General features: G+C 38.7%; 1 pseudogene; it reads left to right on the top strand.

The window, feature by feature from the left end:
- LOC134870201 (contactin-associated protein-like 4) overlaps positions 1–20,262 on the top strand; it is a 98,300-nt pseudogene extending 78,038 nt beyond the window's left edge.
- The last annotated feature ends 264 nt before the right edge of the window (positions 20,263–20,526 follow it).

Raw genomic sequence — 20,526 nt, 5'->3', positions numbered from 1 at the left:
CCAAAGGTAAACCCGCGATCCTAACATCATCCTGCCATTTGATTTCCCCAATGAAAAAATGACTGCTGCAAATTACACCATCTAATTAGCAGTGGAGCACCTAAAAGATGACTCCCCTTATGCTCTTTAATAACAACTTGTAATGAAAAGCTATTTAATAAACTAATCTAAGTGATGTATTTTTTTATCATGTTTTAATTGCTTTTAATTTCAGATTTAAGTTTAATGAGTAAATTGATGAATGCCGTGCCAGATAAATCAACATAATGAGAAAGTGTAGCTCGAGTAATGCCACGGTTCTCGGCTAATTAGCGGAACAGTTGGTGCATTTGTTTACTAGACAATTTTCATTAAAGAGCCATCATAATGAGATTCCTCATTTTAAGCTTTGTTTCATAGTGATTTATCCAGGATTCTGCAAAAGATAGTTCTACATCCCTTTTATATTGGATAAAATCAGAAAGCATATGAAATATTCAAGCACTTAGTTTGTGTTTCAGAGAACTTCTGGAATGCTGCATTTTTCGACAAGGAGACCTCTTACCTTCACTTTCCCACCTTCCATGGAGAGCTGAATGCTGACATCTCCTTCCTGTTTAAAACAACATCGTCCTCTGGCGTCTTTCTGGAAAATTTGGGCATCAAGGACTTCATCCGGATTGAACTCAGCTGTGAGTGACAACTGAATAATGTTGTGCTTTTTTATTTAAAAAATGTTTTTCGGTTTAGTTGTAAAGATTTGGAAGTGGGAGACTATGAAAAAGGACGTGATGAATCAAAAACATAGTGATGTTCAAGTTATCTTCAAGAGTTTTTTTCATGGAAAATCTGACACCTGAGAGAGCTCTCCTTTTAATATTGACAATGGAGTTTCTCTTACCTTCAAAAATATTATTTTCTTCACCTGACAAGATGTTTTTGTACCATTAACTTAATTAAGTGAATAAATTACTTACCATGACCTTTCCCTCAATCTTACCAAGCCTTAACCATATAGAAATATTTTAAAACAACTTTTTATTTGTATCACTTTTGGATGCCACTGTTAAATGATATCCTGCTGCTAAACAAAGCTTACACTTTGGGTTCTGAATCGTTAATTGTTCTGCTGCGGATACAGATGTCTTTTATGTGAGTTTGTTTGTTGTAAGTAGAAGAAGAATTCTGGAGGGGAAATCTAAGAAACAAATGTTACTGTATTGGTTACATTCGACAGGTGACCTGAAAACTTAAAACTAAATATCTCTCATTAACACACACACACACACACACACACAACGGAAAATGGTACCCCTCCTCCTTGGGGAAACCCCAGCATTGTTACAGTAAAGCGCATCTCTTTTCTCAGTTCAGCGTCATTTCTGCCTTCATTATGACAGCTGGAGTTGGGATGACTCTGTATCATCATTACTGCTGTTAACACAACTGGAGTTAGGCCAAAGAGCAGCCTCTAAATGCCTCTGGGCTTTTTTTATCAAATTGTTACGCGATCCCACAGCAGTGCTTTTCCTCCACTGTCAGCGTCACCCATGAGGGATGATGATGTGAGTGCCACCACTCTGCTAACTTCACCCCTCAATGTGGAGCAGAGGCACGCTGGCAGTGTAATGATGGATGAACGTACTCCACGTGGCCTTCAGCTCACCTCTGTTTATTATAGGTTACGTTTTTTAACCTAATAGAGCTGTGAAGATTAATGACTACAGCATGCTAACCTACATTATGTCTGGAGTCTCCGTCCCGCTGGGATGGCACACTGTCAGCGCATATCTTAACAAGATAAGATGTATTGTATAAGATGTATTGTTAAGATGTCTAAATTGAAACCACAAATGGCAGGCTTCTGGAGGCTCTAGAGGAAAGGGCATCCCTATAGTCGTTATAATTTATTGAAATATTTTTAGCGATATGTCCAAAGTTTGTTAAGATATTTAAAATCTCAGATACCGTTGCCTATCGGTCTGAAACCACTTAGCTTCCGGGGGTAACACACAATATCTCTGGGGTTCCAGTGGAGCCAGCATATATTCAGGCCAATAAATAAATGCATACATCTCTTTATAGAGATTAAGAGTCTGGAACAAATTTCTTCACCAACCAACTGAAAGTGCCATCCCTAGAAAAGGAGCTGGACTGATGAAGGTAATAGCTTCTGATACGGTTGATGTAACGCAGCTGTGCATGATCTCTGACTGGTGCCGAGACTTTGGTCACTTGCATACAGAAACTAACAGATGCGAGTCTGTGGCTGCAGACTTTAATTTCTGCCTTGGGCTGAGCTCTGAATAATCTCAGATCTGTCTCCAGCCTTCTGTCGACCCTGCCAGCAGATGGACGGGCGGGAAGTCACTTCACACTTATGCCAACAAATGATGGTAGAGGGACACAATGGTCTATTGGTTCATTGTAAGATGGCACAGTCTGAACCCAAATTGGGTAACATGCTTTTACAATGAACAAAGTGAGAGGAAGTCCCTATTTTTTAAAATCTGAATCTGTCAGATTCTTACAGCAACATAAATTTGGTTCAAAACTACATTGAATTTCTTGAAAGAAAAAAAGAATCCTTAAAACTTGTTTTGTTATGTTTGGTAGGATATTTCTTTGAGCAAAGAAATAATGAAAAACTCTTCTTACTTCGCCTAACTGGTTACCCGTCTAGGAATAATTTAAAGTAAAGGGACTAAATACTCCTGCTGTAGACTCTTCCTCATTGGTTGGCTAGATTTTACACACTTTAATTAGAACATCAGAAACATTAAAGAACTAAAATGCTGGATCTTAAATATTGTTTGGATATATTGAGTGTGCAAATTCCTTTTTTTAATCACCCATAATAGCATTTAAATATAACTCAACTTACTCAACATGCCAAAGCTTTGAAAGTGTCTAGTTGCGTAAAGTGTGTTTCTCTCTGTTCATGATGGAGCTGCGTGTCTGAAAATGACATAAGGGATTTGCAATGTCTCGTTATTCAGAGGACACAATTATCTCAAAGTGTCAGGAAAGGTTTGTTAATCAGCTTGTCAGAATTTGGTGTGAACAAGTCAAACACACTATGCTGGTGTGACATTTACCCAGGCATCCACATGCTTCTGTGTTCAACCATCTCAAGCTTGTTTTCTTTCTGCTACTTTATCTGATCTAATGCTCTTACCCCTGCCTTCCTTCTCCAGCTGCCTCTGAGGTCGTCTTCTCCTTTGACGTGGGAAACGGGCCGCTGGAAGTGCGAGTGAAGGCAAGCGTGCCGTTAAATGACAACCGGTGGCATACTGTGAGAGCAGACCGAAATGTGAAGGAAGCCTCATTACTTGTCGACGGGTTCCCTGCCGCCACACAGGAAGCTCCTGCTGATGGACACATTCATCTGCAGCTCAACAGCCAGTTATTCATAGGTGAGAGGAAAGAGTGTGAATTTCTATGTTTCTAAATGCCATACAAATGTTGGAGATCAAAATAAAAGAACTTAAAACGATTGGATTTGAGTTTTGGGTGAAAAGCACTCTAGGTTCATTTGAAGGCATAATAAGGATTAAGATGAGACACTTGATAGAGAGTTGTTTATGGTGTAAGAACGTTGACCTCATTAGCAGCTGCGTGCTGGTGGTAATTGCTGTCACGTCTTATCCTTTCTTATCTCGGACTGTGGATCCAGCAACATTGCACACAGAATTTGCAATTTATGAGTGGAAGGAACCAGAGGTGGGACCAAGTCACTGTTTGGCAAGTCCCAAGTAAGTCCCAAGTCTCAGCAGTCAAGTCCAAGTCAAGTCCCAAGTAAAGACAGAGAAGGGCAAGTCGAGTCCAAGTCCAAGTAACACCAAAGCCAAGTCGAGTCCAAGTCCAAGTCCCAAGCTTCTTCGAGTCCTGAACAAGTCATCATGTACTCTTCACTTAATAATGCCATTATCAGACTAACGATCACACAATTTCAACATATCAACCTAATCTTCAGTATTTTTTTATACATACAGATTAAACTATGCATATATTTTATATATCTGTATATACGCATGCGCCCAAAGACCTTCAAAGTATTGTGTGTGAATGGTGGGTTAGAAATGTATGAGCACGGAAGGCACCACTGTCATCCTAAAGTTGGTAAAGCGCCTTGACTAGTGAGGCATGGACTGTGTGGATGCATGTAACTGGCATTGATGCTTCAGTGGATGCCAGTTACAGTAGGTCAACATTTTTGCTTAAATCACAAAGAAACCTAATATTTCAATAAAACAATGTTTAATCTGCATAACAATTAAGCAGCATGACTACACACAATGAAAGGTGCTGGGGGTAGGCGCTTGAGAGACAGACAGACAGAGAGAGAGACAGAGTACACCTCCCTAATCTTAGTTATTTGTGTACATACCTGCAAACTCAGAAGGGCTGAAAAAGGTGACAAACTAAACCGTTGTAGGGGGGTCTGGGGTCTGGGGTCTGGGGGCATCCCCCCCCCACCCCCCCAGCCTTTGTACACGTTGCCTAGCAACGTCGCACATGCGCATTATATCCTGCTCCGCTCCGAGTTATAGTAGTAGGCTATTCATGGGAAACGCATGAACAGCACGTTAAGATCTCGGCCAAGTCGTCATTAAAAGCAGTTCTTCATTATTTAAGTTAAGCGGCGGTAACGCCGGTGTTAAACAAGGTGTTAAACACGGTGTTAAACAAGGTGTTAAACACGGTGTTAAACAAGGTGTTAAACAAGGTGTTAAACACGCAAATGCCGGTTGGTGTGCGTACGGTACTGAGTGTTTATCGGTCCACGGCCGTAATGAACGTGTCGCATTGGTCCATATGTAATGCGCACGTTCTGTTGTTCCCATTGGCATAGAGCTATTGAACATTAATTTTAACAAAGGATACGGATAACATATCGCCCACGGCAGTTTTGTCATTGTATGTATAGCCTATATTTGTATTACGCTATCATCATTCAACATGTAGAATGAACGTGTAATCTATAGAGTCGATTTACATAGATAATTCACAACCATGAACCTAATCTGGATCTTAAACCTGCCAATTGCAACTGAGAGAGACGCAGACCAGACGGACAGCTCTCGACTAGGCTTCCCTTCCGTGGCACAATTGCATCTTTTCCGTAGATGAAATCCGGGGAAATCGTGAATATTAATGAGGGGAAACCCGGGGATTATCCAATCACGCTGGTTAGGTCCCTGATCCAATCCAAAAAGGCCAAAATCCACCACATGATTGCATTGCTCGCACTTGCCTGCCGGCTCTCTCACTTTGCGGTCTTTGGGGCTTCGCAGGTTCGCATTGCAGGGAAGGATGTCCATGATCAGGAAATTTAGCTTTTGACTCGAGGCATGTCAAGTCATTACAAGTAAAAGAGGCAAAGTCCGAGTCAAGTCTCGAGTTAATAGTATTCAAGTCCAAGTCGAGTCGCAAGTCATGCCGAATTTGATCAAGTCAAGTCTGAAGTCATTAAAATCATGACTCGAGTCTGACTCGAGTCCAAGTCATGTGACTCGAGTCCACATGTCTGGAAGGAACTTAGTGATTAGTAGTTTTGTCTCGGCAACTCATCCTGAAGTAGGCAGCTTCTGTGGACTGTACTTTACTAAGAAAGTCTTGCGATTTCTGCCCACGTCGCTTTTTTGTTCATAATAGGCAGAAGAATGGGAAAAAAGTTTTGTTTTGCACCACAGGTGTCCCACACGAGCAGCTGTTGGAGCTAAGGAAAACCAGCAGCAACTTGTATCTAATAAAGGTTAAAAAATCATCCTCAGAGTCCTTTATAATCCAGCTGGCCTGTGGTGAGCTGAGAGTGGTGAGACGTTTAAACAAATGCTGCTGATTCTACCTGGTGGACTAAAAAGCATCGGTGCTGCACTGGAAAAGGAAATGATGAGTCCAAGCTTTCTTAATATTGAACAATGAATACCGTTGATGAATAAATGTAGCCTCTGCATGAAGCCAAATTTGCCTGCTGATTGAAGAATTGTATGAAAACCGTTGCATTGAAACATGGAAAACAATATAAAGGTATTTTATTTCAATTGCAACTCTGAATATTTTCCTACTTCTCTACCCTGTTTGAGACACTGATCCCCAAGTCCATTTACTTACTTAATATGTTATTATTTCTAAAAGATGTCACATATGTACTACTAACATTTTAAGGCTCAGTCATTTTCTAAAATAGCTGTATTTTTTAGACAGAAAACCATGAAAAACTAGTACATTTGTTTTGACTATTTGAGCAACACAACTGTGAATAAACTACAGTGGCAGTGTCCATTTTAAATCATAAAATGTGTGCAACAGAATGGCTCACCAATGTGTTTTCTGACAGCAGGGAAATGTACAAGTGTCTAAATGGCACAAACATAATAGACCACATTAGACTTATAAAACAAATGCTATATTTGTTAGGAACATCTTTTTTTAAAATTGATTCTTTGACACTATAAAAACAACATTGACCATCACTAAACATGAACATTTCATCTAAAACAATTCCAGAGAACACCGCAATCCCTGAATGCGGATTCAAAAAGTGAAGTTCAGAAGTTGGAGCTCTTTACTTTGTCTCTTCCACAGACTTTCATAATTCCTTTTAACCTCTTGTTCCTTCCTGTCAAACTGTGGATGAGGACAAAGGGATTTTCTTGGTTTTGTGAGGCCTTATTTTCCCGCAAATATTTTGGACATTTGTAAACACGCATTCTGAAGAGTGAATCAACCAACAAACAGTGGTAGGATTAGAGAGACAGTGAGGTTGTTCTCCTTTTATGGGCATTACTTGTCCTGGTTGGTGTTTTCAGGGGTATTAACATCCTGAAGGATTTTGAAATAGACTGCTTTCGGAGAGGGGGTTTGTGTTTGACACATACTTGAGTTACAGATCAGCAATATGCATGTGGTGTCTCGACTCTCTTGTTTTAGGAAATGATCCCAAATTTTTGATTGTTAATCTATAATGTGAGCAGCCTCCTTTTCATGAAATCATAATTCACAGCACTGCAAAGACATCTTTATCGCTTTGTGTCCCATTTTTTATATCGAACAATTGCCTTGTTTTACTTATTAGGACAGGCTATTTGTTAGTTTGAATTAATTAGCCGTAATATTGCCTCGGGTGAATTTATATCACACAGAGTTATTGTGGTTCAACTTCATTTATTGCCAAAGGAAGGAATTCATTTTGTTAAAACAATGTTACACACACTGAGTTGTAGTTAGAATAGTACTTGTATTAAATGATTGTATTGCCTTGTTGTCTGTGTTGCTGTGTTGCTTAAATTTCTGGGTGACTAAATGTTGTGTTGGTTATTTGCGATCTGACTTGGACCACGATAACCAGCTGTTGATTGGGAGATGCCAGTGTCTGGAAATGCATGGAAAATATTTAATAACAAGCAAAAAAAAAACAATACCATTACGATAAAATTGAGGGTTTTCCTCTACCTCAGTTTATCACTGGATTAATGCTCAGTCGCCGTTTTTAGCATGTATCTAAAATCAAGAACACCAACACTGATACACTCCGAACTGGTGCATGCTGGGTCTGGCTCAAAGATAAATAGGTTAAATATAAATGATCACTCTAATGAAGTTTGCTGTGCATTTATTACACATTGAGCAAAATAAAATGATTAAACATTTCCTACTCGAGTTCTCTCTTAATGAGCTGTCTTTTATATCTGTTGCTGCAGAAGGAGCCTACAGCCTCACAGGTTAGAGATTAAGTGGTGTGAAAAGCATCTTCGAATGAGCATGTGAAGCTTTCCAGACTCCAACTGCGACAGTAATGCCCTGCCAGATCCTTTCTGCAGGAACAATAACAACTGTCATTTGTGGATATAAAATAAGACGTTGAATGCTTTGAACTCCCGGAGAGATGTCATTTTGCGGTTGCTATATTAACATATTAGTTGTCAGGTGAAACGAGGACGAGTTTGTTCTTTTGCATGTTGGTGGAAAGCATAGATGTCAGCCACGCAGTTAGCCAATACAGTGCTACAGACAGAGTCAGTGTGTTAATGTCTCAGTGCCTTGGAGAGTAGACAGGCCTTGTTGTGCTGCAGTAGCAAAATGTGCCTGTCAATCATAATACTCTAAATGATAACGTACATGCAGCACATGACATGAACCAATGAAGCTTCTGCACCTCGGAAGAGATGTTTATTTGCAGAAGATTAAACGAGTCTCATCATTTCACACAGGTGTAAGTATTCCTACATTATTGCATTACAAATATTTCAATACAGTTGTCTCTCTTGCATTTTGACTCTTTGATGTCCAACCATCGATTTAATTAGTCATTGAGTTGGGTCATCTTTTTCAAAGTTTCCGAAAGGTTAGAAAAGACTGATTGGCAGGGCTTCGGATCAGAAGGGGAATTATAGGTGGCTCAATCTGTAATAAAAGGACTTGGTGGAGATACTGTATGTTTTGTTATTGTAACCATAGATTTGGGTTGGCTTGATGATAAAAGACACATGCATGGATCATTTTGAAAATGTTAGGATTGGGCACGTTCAAAGCTCTAGTTTGGCTGTTTAGTGTCCGTCAAATCTGGGGCAACTCACATGTGTGTGAGTACTAGTGTATCATTTGTATTGTGTTTGTTTGGTTTTCCAGGAGGCACTGCATCCCGACAGAAAGGCTTTCTGGGCTGCATCCGCTCTTTGCAGCTGAACGGTGTCACTCTGGATCTGGAGGAGAGGGCAAAGATCACCCCAGGGGTCCGACCTGGATGCCCGGGCCACTGCAGCAGTTACGGCTCGCTTTGCCAGAACCAGGGTCGCTGTGTGGAGAGAGACAATGGTTTCTCTTGCAACTGTGACCAGTCGGCGTACACTGGAGCCTTCTGTCATAAAGGTACATACATTAAAAAACACACAGACTTCCTGCTGTCAGAACTTTTTGTGAGCAGTTTCCCTTTCAAGCTACTGTAATAGTATTACAAACATTCATCATAGGTAAAGATAACATAATTTCAGACCTTAAAAGTTTCACTAGATATTTTAAGATGTAGCACTCTCCAGACCGATCCAATTATATATGATGGTCAGAGTGACACATCTTTCATTTTAAAGCAATCTTGCTTCCAACTGCAAATTCTTGCATACATTTTTTTGTCACTGGAGTTGCCTTGACAATTTAATTTCCTTGTGCATAAGAGGTGATAGCCACGAAGTTCATTATATTTTTGAGTCTACAGAGGGCAGACTGAGTTGAGTGCTATGAAACTGCTCCAGAAATGCATTGGGTAAAACAATAAAAAATAAATGTAAAACTTTGTTGTCCTGAAGTGAATAAAGTTTTGAAGTATGTGTAAGCCAACAGAGAACTATTTCACAGGCTTACATGACACTCTTTTTATGACTGCTGCTTTAAAGACACATAGAGATAAGACTTAGGCTTTCTGTAGACAATCCTTCAGTCAGCAGACATTAGACTGACCCTGACTTTTAATCACTGTCTGCACAGCTTCCTCTCCACGCTCGTTGTGAGTGAGACATAATGAGTCTGTTCTTTCCTGGAGGTTAAGCATAAAGATTGTCTAAAAAGGACTCTTCTATCCCACCATGACGCTGTGATGCATCAAGGGCCTGTTGAACAGTGTTGAAAGTCAACATATATAACCTCAATCAGTACTATAGAAGAGAACTACGTTTAAAGGAAGGTTTTTGGGAGAATATACTTATTTGCTTTCTTTCTGAGTGGAAGAGAGAAGATGGATTCCACATGCATGTTTATCAACCTAAATGGCAGTAGTGAGCCAAGGAATAGTCTGGCACACAACACTATTTTCCTTATAGGCGGATGTAGTTGTTTGGACAGAGCCAGACTTACAACGTCATTTACTCCCCCCCCCAAAAGTGTCAACTATTCCTTTAAATCAGAATTAACTGAAATTCTATGACAGCCACTTTACCAGTTAAAGCGAAAAACTAGGAGAAGAGATCAGCTGTTGGTTTTTAAAATAAAAGCCTATTGCTTCAATTTGGGTGTGCTTAAAGCTGTACAGTAGTAGGTGTGAAGGAAGCAAGCTACACACAAATATTAATGAAATAAACAATATTCCAACTTTAAATACTTTTTCCCAGAACATTAAACACATACAACTTATATTAAACTTACACACTCTGGAAAACATGTGTCTTACATCTAAAACCCCTACATGTATGGCAGTCATTACATTCCTTGTCTGTTGAATTCCAACACAGAGAAATATTGTCAGTAGTTTATAGAATAATATAAATAAATAAATATTTTACTGAAACACATACAGTATCTATAAATAGTCAAATCAGAGAAACTGATAATGTTGCAGTGGTCTCTTCATTTATTCAAGAACTTACTTTATTGTTCTCCAGTTTGACCTTTAATCCCAGTATGTGACAAGCAGTGTCCACCTACAGATGCAATAAAGAGAGACAAAACTTTGGCAACAAAGCCCAATTCAGAAAGTCATTTATTATGTTCATTGGTCATCTTCAGAGGTATCGGCCAGCTTTCAGTCATCAACCTCCCTCACCTACAACCTGAAGGATCCCCGTGAACTGAATAGGAACAGCAGTGCCTGGCCTTCCTCCATCTACTCTGATGTGACGTTGAGAGGGGAAAACATCTCCCTGAGCTTCAGGACCGCTCAGAGTCCTGCCCTGCTGCTCTACATCAACTCTTTCTATAAAGAGTACCTGGCACTGCTCATCAACAATCATGGTGAGGAGGACCTTTGTTTCCTTCTTTCCTTTTGGTTTGACCCAATTTGATTCTGTAACCTCTTTTTATATCTTATCCTTCGTGCATTGGCTTGACTTCATCTGTCCTGTCCTTTCTGTTTCTTTCTACCCCCTGCTTTCAGTTTCTTATAAGCTGCTGCCTCCTTTTCCATGCATCAGGGTGTTTGATATGTACAGTGTCAGGTCGAAAGGAATGCTTTTGGTGAAGTTACTATTAAATTATAGTTCCACTTGCAGCAGGGGTCCTCCTTCAATTGTTCATTTGCAATTATTTATTGTGTTAGAATTTTCATCACTGGCTTTACTATAGAGGGGGGTGGAATAGGATTTGTCATTATCCGGTGTATTCAATTAGTAAGTATGGCTTAAATAAGAATCATTCTTTTCTCTAGCTCCAGGTTAAGCTTAGGTGTTTGAGATTTATTTTCTTAAAATGAACACAATCCATTGTGTACCAAACAGAAACCTTTGTTGAACATATAAGGTGGCATCTGTTCAAATATTAGGTTAGATGTTCTTTAAAAAGGCATCTTTTATCTTTAAGATACAAACAGTATAGCAGGTTTTAAAGTGTTGATCATGTCATCATCAGGCGTATGCACACTTGACAAAGTGTTTAATTAAATCCCAGAGTTTTTTTTGGATGCCCCACAAAGACATTTCTCATGTTTCTTATATAGCTGCTGCAGAAAAAAGAGACTAAGCCGCTGCACACAAAAAATCGTTTTACTATCTTAGTGACTCGCTTAAAGCCTGAAGTTCTCTTTGCCCTTTGCAAGATTGTTTTTATTATCAAGATTTGCTCTTATGATACTGTAGGGGATGTGCTCCCTATTAGTCTGTGAAAAGAGGTAACAAAGTGAGTCATAATTAGGAAATCTTTAAAAAATAATTGAATATCTGCTCATCTGTAATTTCTGCAGATTCTCAAAGCATTCACATTATATCAGTGGTGTGGAATTGATGAATTGGAAGACTATTAAAAAAAGGGGACATTTTAATTTAATATCACAGAGCGTTATTCATAGTTTTATTCCTCAAAAGTATTTAATGTGTTTTATCTTCTTAATTCAGCAGCTGGTATGCAAAAAGAAAGCTTTTTTTTCAACGATTGAAAATATGTCTTCTAAGCCAAGAAAAAGGACATTTTGGAGGCTTAAGTGCTTATTAATTATCAAAGAGTTACAATGTGTCTCAGGTCTTTACCTTTAGACCTTGTTTTAACATCAGCAACATTGTTAAACATTTATAAAGTAAAGTCTTATCGCTCTTCAAGAAGGCAATTTATTTTTTAATAAAGAGGCAGCTTGAGTAAAAAAGAAAACACTTTGATGCTTGTACGTTATTATCTTTGATTCTGAATTTGTATAAGATTGCATTTTTGTGCTGTGTTTTCAAAGATGAGCTGGAAGTGTGGTACAAGTTAAACAGTGGCCGAGATGTGCAGGTGCTGGGGAGCAGAGTCACGGACTTGGCTGATGGACATCTGCACACGGTGATCATCAGGAGACAGGCAGACATCGTCTCTGTGCAGGTATACACAATTACTGCAACAAATAATTAACACTGTGAACATGAATTTCAACTGCAATATTTAAAATATCTCACACTGACATCAACATTGGGTAATATATGAAATGAGCCCCTGCACACACTGCGTTAAACACCTTATGACTGCAAAGGAACACTAACTGGAGCTGACGCTGGTTGTTATATTATTATTTTAAACACTTGTTTTGAGACACTGTGCTGCATTCTGCCACTGCAGATTAATAAAGTAGTCCAGTTTACTTATGCTCAAAATATGACCCAACTGAGACAATGCTCATTAACAGGAATTATTGGGCATAGGTGCATCCTAAACTAAAGTCACAATCTGACATAAAAATGAAAGTAATGATGTAGTAAGCAGGATTGGCTTTGAATTCACATTAAAGCTCCCTGTATGAAAAAAAAATCTCATTTTAAATGTCAAATATTCAACTGTGTTCTGTAAACAAAGCATGAGTAAATTACCATCGGTTCTCAAAATACACAAACCAGCAGCCAGCTTTTTTATTGACATGATGATGAGCATCAGCAAGCAATAATCTTCTTTTTGTTTTATTAAAAAGGAGGAAAAAAATATAACTTCAAATATTAAATCTCAAAATCGCCAAAATCATCTATAAATGGTCTTTTTCCTCTCTATTTTCAAGCTTTTTTCAATGTTCTTCTTTTGTGTGGCTCACCTTCAATATTAGCAGATGTCTTATTGATAAATGATTCACTCAAGCACAATCTCTTTGTTTGCGAACAATACATCACAAGCTCTTTTATTAAGAGTGTCTCTCTCTGAGGCATTTATCACCTCACAACCTGCTCCACTTCTCTGCTCAGTTACTGTGAACCACTGCATCTCATGGGTCCATTGGTGTCCAGATTTTTAGGTTGAATGTCATTTAAATATTCAGGTCAGACTAGAGGTTCAGCCTCCAACTAGCTTTCCATGTTTCATGTTATTTAAACTCTTTAAACACAAGAGAAAGGTCTGATAGATTGCATGCCTTGTGTATTAAGTCCTTTCGGCAGCAGCCTTGGTTTATTTCCTGTTTTTTTTGGCTGCATGTGATCATTTGTTAGCCCTGCCTTGTCTCTCTCCAACCTATAAATACAAGTTAGACATGAAATGCTTGAGAAACTGATTTAAAAAAGAAAGAAATATAGTTTTTAACCTATCTCTGTTTGATTTCTTCCTTCAAAGCTTTTACATTCAAAGATGTGACATACATTATCTTTCAGGTCGATCAGAATACCAGAGAGGATTTCAACTTGACATCTGATGTGGAATTCAACAGTGTCAAATCACTCATTCTTGGCAAAGTGCAGGGTAAGTGAGGCTCCAGCACTTATACAGACTCATTTGAATAACAGCACTGACATGTTTGGACCCATGCGACAAAACACTGCTGTTTTCTATTCATCATGTTGGGTTCAGGGGAAGTAGCCGTCTGAACAGCAGCTGCAGTGCTTTTATAACAATCTATATTAAAATGTTCGTGAAGAGAGCACTTTACAGTGGAGATAAAAAATAAAACCTTGGAAACGTAATTAAAGGTGGAGCCATCCACTTATTAGAAGCATTTCACTGGTAGGTAAGGTTTTAGTGGAAACGGCATTGTTTTTTCACTAATGCAGAACAATAGTACACATTTGTGAACTTGTATCTGTGTTTCTGAAGCTTTGAGTAATAGTCTTTGTGTCTCTCTAGCTGAGCCCGGGCTTCAGACAGCTTTAATGGAAATAACTTTAGAAAAGGTCCTTCACTTTGTATGGTAATGTGGAGAGATTGAAAAGAACAAATTACTTTGAAGATTGGAGTCAGCACCCTGCGATACAGCATAACAACCAATAAGTCTCGGCTGCCCTGGATTGGGTCAGACCGAACCAGGAAGTCAGACAGTACAGTTCAGTCAGACAGAATATTTTAATTTCACATCACTCCTGTCATCCTCTACATGACTGACCCACCACCCTCTTAAAGGGGAAACTTTGTACCAGAGTTGTGATGCCTTTAGGTTATGTCTGCATTTGTATAGCTCCATATAAGACAAACATACTACCAGAAACATGCGGAGCAGAGTTTCTGAATTCCGAGTTCAGAATTACAAACAATTTCAAATGAACATCACTAAATGTTATTAATTTAAGGTACAACAACCAGGGATTTGTTTAAAATTAAATTGGCTGTGTAAGATCTAAGTCTCCTGACTTCAACGTCCTTCACGTTGTGTTCATTCCACAATAATTGTGGAGAAAACAGAATAAGCCCAAGCTGATGAACCTCTTCTCTTGGTTTTCGTCATTACCCTAACCCATACATTTTACATTTGAGGAGATTTCACTGAAGCGGTACAGTACCTCTTAACACACAACTATGAACCCTGCCTAACTCGTATAATATGGCTGACATTAGCTCTTTAATAAAGCTTACAACTTATCAACTTTTCAAAGTGTTAGTAAATTTTCTTACAAAACCAGAATGAACTAATTGTTTAAAGCACATGCCACATAAATGTATCATTACTGGTTCGATTCCAGCCGGGAGCCTTTTGCATTTTGAAATACGTTGCACACCCCACTTTTTTCTTCTTTCCTGTCTTTTATCTATCAATTGTATAATAAAGTTGTAATTCTGAAAGTAACATGAACAAAAATATCCTCCTACATGTAGGTGTGCTTACCTTGGTGATGTGTTGAAGGTTAGACATTCGTTGCCTCCAAGTGTTTCTACACCAATAACTTAGCATTGACTAACATTCACTACTTCACAATAGTATAAGGCTATATAGGATTTAAAGATTAAACATCTTGTAATCAATCAAGTCATGCATTCATCCATTTTCTAATCCACCTATCATGTCAAAGGGTCCTTGGTGATGGAAAGGATAGAGGCTGGACAGGTTGCCAATCACATATCCAACTGGCTGTAAATAAATGTCTGATTTTACTTAAGATAAGGGTGGTTTTTGCCCTTATCTTAAGTAAAATACAGTTTTTAAATTGTATTGCATTTTTCAAATAACCTAAGAAACTGAAATCAAGAAAAAGCCAAATCAATATGTTGTAAAAAGTAGAATGTATAGAAATATAATGAATATCCAACCTACGTTTGGGAGGATGAACTTCAATACTAATATATATTTTTTCTGAACAAGTATATAAAACCAGAGTGTTCAGTTTGACCTTTTAATAGGGTTTTTTATCAATGAAAAATTCAAACCATGTGTCTGCTCTTCCCAAACAACCGTTGCCCATGTTAGAAACAGCAAATTGATGCTGGTGCTGTTTTTATGTTCAGCCCCTTAAATAAGTTTTGTTCTTGGCCCAGGCCGTGTGAGTGTGCGACCCAGCCTTGCCTCTTCTGAGCCAGAGGACTCCGGCAGTCATATCAGTATCAGAGAGGCAGCGAGATAGTTGATATACTGTCACTTCCTGCCAGCGCTGTCATCCATCAGCCTGACTAATGGAGCAGGGAAGAATGGAGAGACTGAGCAGCTCACAGAAAAAGAGAGAGAGAGGGAGAGATGGGGGATGAAGGGAATGGAAGGGAGGGATGGTGATACAGAGAGAGGTGGAGGTAAAGGGCAGAGCTGGATGGAGGTGGACAGAAATCGTCAGTTTCGTGGATACAAGGCCAAGGCTGTCAGTGTGGGATTTGACTGCTCGCACAAACATCCGAATCCTTCTCAGTGAAGGCACAGAGTCAGCTCAGCACTTTTAACCCAAATACCACCATTGTTACTTGTGTATGTATTTTTCAAAAACCTTTGTCTCAAGAGAAATGCTATATGTTACCTTTCAGTTTTTGTTTTGACAATATTTTGGGTTTTTTCTCTTGACATGTTTGATAAATTATAGAACTTTAACATTTAACCAGGGCTGGGAGATGTGTTAAAATGTCCAAAGATTCCCAATCTAGCCAGTGATTTCAGATCTGTTGGTGTGTATTTGTTACTTATCAATGCTTGCAGCTGAAAGGAGAGCTCGGGTAGCTGAGCGTAGTGGAGAAGATTGTGTGTCTTCCTTAACATTGGGGAGAAAATATAAGTATGCCATCCGAGACTATTGAATGCTACTGCTCTTACTTAAATTAGTTGTGTTATTACCTTTTTTCTCAGATAAATGTGTTGCCCTTCATCTTGCAGGCTGCTCAATAGATATACACATGTCATGAGCTTTATAATTATAAGTTAAATAATGTCCTGATGCTCAGAGGATCACATTTTATTTCAAACGTAATCAAAGCTGGATCAAACTTACAGCTGATAAACAGCCATCTCCAGCCAGGCCGCTCTGCGGTGTCCCGTTCATGTGGTGAAAAGTTGCTTCACGATGGTAATAACTTTGATTGGTGACAATGATGTGTTGGGTAATCAAATTGCACAGCAGGAATAATTGAAGTTCACACTGACAGTTATAGCTACTGAAGAATTTATGTCGCACCTGCTGTCACAAATAATGATGTTGTAAACACATAAGCTACAAGTGAGATGCTGCCGCCGTTTCTTAAGTCTGTGTATTTTCATTCACGTTTATTTTACTAGTTTTGTTCTGACATCTAAGAGGCTATCTGGTTAGTTTCTAGACTACATCACACAAGCTAAACCTCACATGTTCCAACATCCGGTAAGTATATCCAGTATGTAAATCAAACTAATGCCAAATATTTATTGAACTTTGCTGAGGACATTACTGCTCCACTGTCCACAGTTGAAACTCCAACAATAAGTGGCATGTCCGTCCAGATACAATTTTCCTATTGTATTCAGTGCCAGTTATAAATGCAGATACAGGCCTTGTACTGTTGAATACAGAAAATAGTGTGTTTAATTGTGGATGAATGAGTGTGTCCAGAATCAAAGTCAATGTTTCTTTTTAATTTTTACACACCAGCATCTAAAGGAATGATGTGTTTGCGTTGTCCCATACGTATGTTACATTTTTTGGAGCTCAATATCTCAGAGGCAGTGAACATGAACTGTTTTGAACCTCTACAAAGTGTCCTAACCCTACTGCGTGTAGCATGCATGAATTAAGTATGAATAATTGTTTTCAGAAATGTGACTTTTAATATTCAAACGCATTTTTATTCAGTATCATCCACTATCAGTGTTAAATTTAGGAAATAATATCTAGTAGCTCCAAAATGAACAGCAAAATGATTAGAGTAGATACAATTCATCATCCCAACCGTGGCGACATCAAGATGAATCACTGCTGTGTTTCAAATGTGTAATTGGAACTTGCCGATAACAAATGTGTCTTCTTTCGTCTCTGTGTTTCTCTCTGTGTTCAGAGTCCGCTGAGATGGATGAAGAGCTGGCCGGCTTGGCCTCTCTCGGTTTCAGCGGCTGCCTGTCAGGTGTTTTCTTGAACTCCATCAGTCCTCTGAAAGCCGCCCTGCTGCACCCTGACAGCCCTGTTATTGTCAGCGGCCCACTGGCCCAGTCCAGCTGCGCTTCCTCATCGACAGCCAATCCTTACGCGGCAGAAACCACACATTCCTTATCAGGTACAAGCGGATGACTCAGCCATTAATGTCATTACTATACATTATATATATCTTTAGGGAGGCACCCCACCCGTCTCCCTAGACTTCAATAGTATTCTTAGGGCTGTTCATTAGACTTGCATGGGCTCGTTAACCATCCTCCTCCGTTAGCAGAGTGATGGCACTACGTCAGATGAGATAATTCAGACAGCTGTAGGGAAGTCCTTTAAAGATGTTCTGAGGCTTTCAACAAACACTGACTGCACTGACTGATGACTATCTCTCCCCACACACTCCTTTACCGCAGCTTTTCCTTCATTTTTGCAAAACTTGGTGATCTTTGCTCTACATTCTTTTTCCTCTGTAGGGTTATTAACTCACCTTTTCTCGACTCCTTTCTTTCAGACCAGCCAAATTCAGTGGATCCAGGTCAGCCTTTAGTCAATGCCATGAGGAGTGACTCAGCTCTAATCGGAGGTAATGCATTCTTCTGAACAGGACTAAAAGTTACGGTTGGCAAAATATTATATTTGGAGATCTCTCATTGTAAAGAGGAATGGGAAGGATAGAAGTTTTTTGAAAGGATGCGAGGGAGGAGGATATAATAATGATCTAGGTAGCAGAGAAGAAGGAAGCAACAGTGAGGAGAAATAATGCATTGGTTGTTTTAATAAGAAGATTTTGGGTCTGAATTCACGCGGCGCATGAAGACTTTGCTGACAAAAAGGTATTAGACTCGCACCGAATCACTTTGATGCAGCGCTCAAATAATTCAAGAAGTGTTTTATGTCTTAACTTCAGTTTCCTTTAGGAATAAAACCGAAAGCTCGAGTGACATAAAGTTGAGTTTGTTTATACTTAAATCACAATTTAGGAAAACTTTTACAGAATACATACAAACTAATCCTCTGGGGGAGAAAAGTCACTGACAAAGTAACATCCTGTTTTCAAAGCAATGGCAGTATCTGTTGACAATTGCTTCTGTGCTATTTTAGATTTAGATGGTATAACAGGAGGGTATAGAGTGACACAACCAACAAAGACCCACAACAATACACTCTAAGTTATTCCTGGAAGCATTATTTAACACATAATAAAGAATGGAAGTTGTCTGAGTTAATTACACAGGGTTTTATCAGTTAATTATTTTAAAAAGCAAAGATTTATTTCCTGAGTGAAACAGATCATTCAATTTGAATTGTGTCAAACAAGTTACAGTTTATCACGTCACCCTTGTGTTTTTGCATGAGACAATAGACAAGGGATACTTTTTAAAACAGATATGAGAATGTTATAAATCATATCATATATGTTGCATTCTGGAAAAAAATAAATAAGCAGTTATTCCAAAATCGACCATTCCTTGAAGAAAAAGGTGTTGCTGGTTTGTTGGATTCTGAATCCGAAGTATTTCTGATTTTGTTTTTAGGGGTGATTGGAGTGATGATTTTCGTCAGCGTTGTCGCATTGGCAATATTAGCTAGAATCATCTGCAGCAGGAAAGAGACGTATAGAAACCAGGAAGTGAAAGCAGCACAGCCTGAAGAAGGTCAGGAGCTCCCCTTCAGCAGCCAGGCGGACTCTGAGCGCTCCGGCTGAAAACCAAAAGGAGTATTTTATTTAGCAGGAACCCGAGCCTCACACTGAGCTGTCAGGACAGAGCAGGACCATTCACCAAGAGCTCAGAGCTTTATCAGACACTCAGCCCGGAGCTTCTGGTGGACCCATAAGATGTGAGGTGAAGAAACATTTTATGATTGTCTTACAGTAAGTTCTTATCTGCTGTCATTTTGAGTATGTAAATATTTATAAATGTAAATGGTCATTTGTGTGCTTAAATTTATGTTATTTGCCTTATTGAAAAAAGAACTGTATTAAAGAGGAAGCAGAATTGATGTGTTGATCGAAACACGATTGTTCCAGTAATATTCTGAACTTGGTGTTAATCTTTTTAAAGCACTTTTTCTATGAGGATGATAAACCTTGCTTTAAATTTCAGATGTCAAAGCCATACAGTATGTGTGAAAATATGGGAAGAATATTCTGAGAATTGACAAAGCACAGTCCAAATCAACTAAAATGAATCTGAAATAAGTGAACATAATTCAAACCACTGCTGTATATACAAAATGAGTGTCATATTCCACATTTTCCCTTTAGTTCGTCAGAAAGTTTCTTAGTTACTCGTTGTGCTTTTTCTTTATATCATGAAACCAAATAAAATCTTTACGAAATGGCAGGATTATTTTTCTGTTTCACTTTTTCTGGCTGTATCAACAATTTTTGAAACTAAGACTTAAAGCTCCAACTGTCTGTCACTTTGTTCACTCTGCAGAATTCTAATTGGAAATAGAAAGGAAAGAAGCTGACAATAAGATCTAAATAAATAAATGAAAACCAGCATCAAATATTAATACAATACTTTAAATCATTGGTTGTTTCTTCTTTTTTTGCAATGTTGAAAATACATTTCCCCCTTTTAGAATGTTTTCATCCTCCAAGAGTGTACCGCATTACTGCTGGGTAAAGGATCTATTTGTTCATTGTTTGTCTCTCTCTCTCACACAGCGCTGTCTTCAATTGTTACCGTGATTTCTTTTATACCAACAAAGGCCTAAAATATCACCTCTTAATAAAAAAAAACTGACTCCATTTACACATTCACAAGATATCCTATCTGTCACATACTGTCTGTGAATCTACAGGCATGCAGTTTGCTCTTCAAGTTTAATGTCAACATTATCAAAGTTTTTAGTCATCTTTTTTCTA

This window comes from Eleginops maclovinus, chromosome 9 (assembly GCF_036324505.1).
Source record: "Eleginops maclovinus isolate JMC-PN-2008 ecotype Puerto Natales chromosome 9, JC_Emac_rtc_rv5, whole genome shotgun sequence".
Lineage (NCBI taxonomy): Eukaryota > Metazoa > Chordata > Actinopteri > Perciformes > Eleginopidae > Eleginops > Eleginops maclovinus.
The sequence above is the reverse complement of the archived record's forward strand: the minus strand, read 5'-3'. Positions and strand labels throughout refer to the sequence as shown.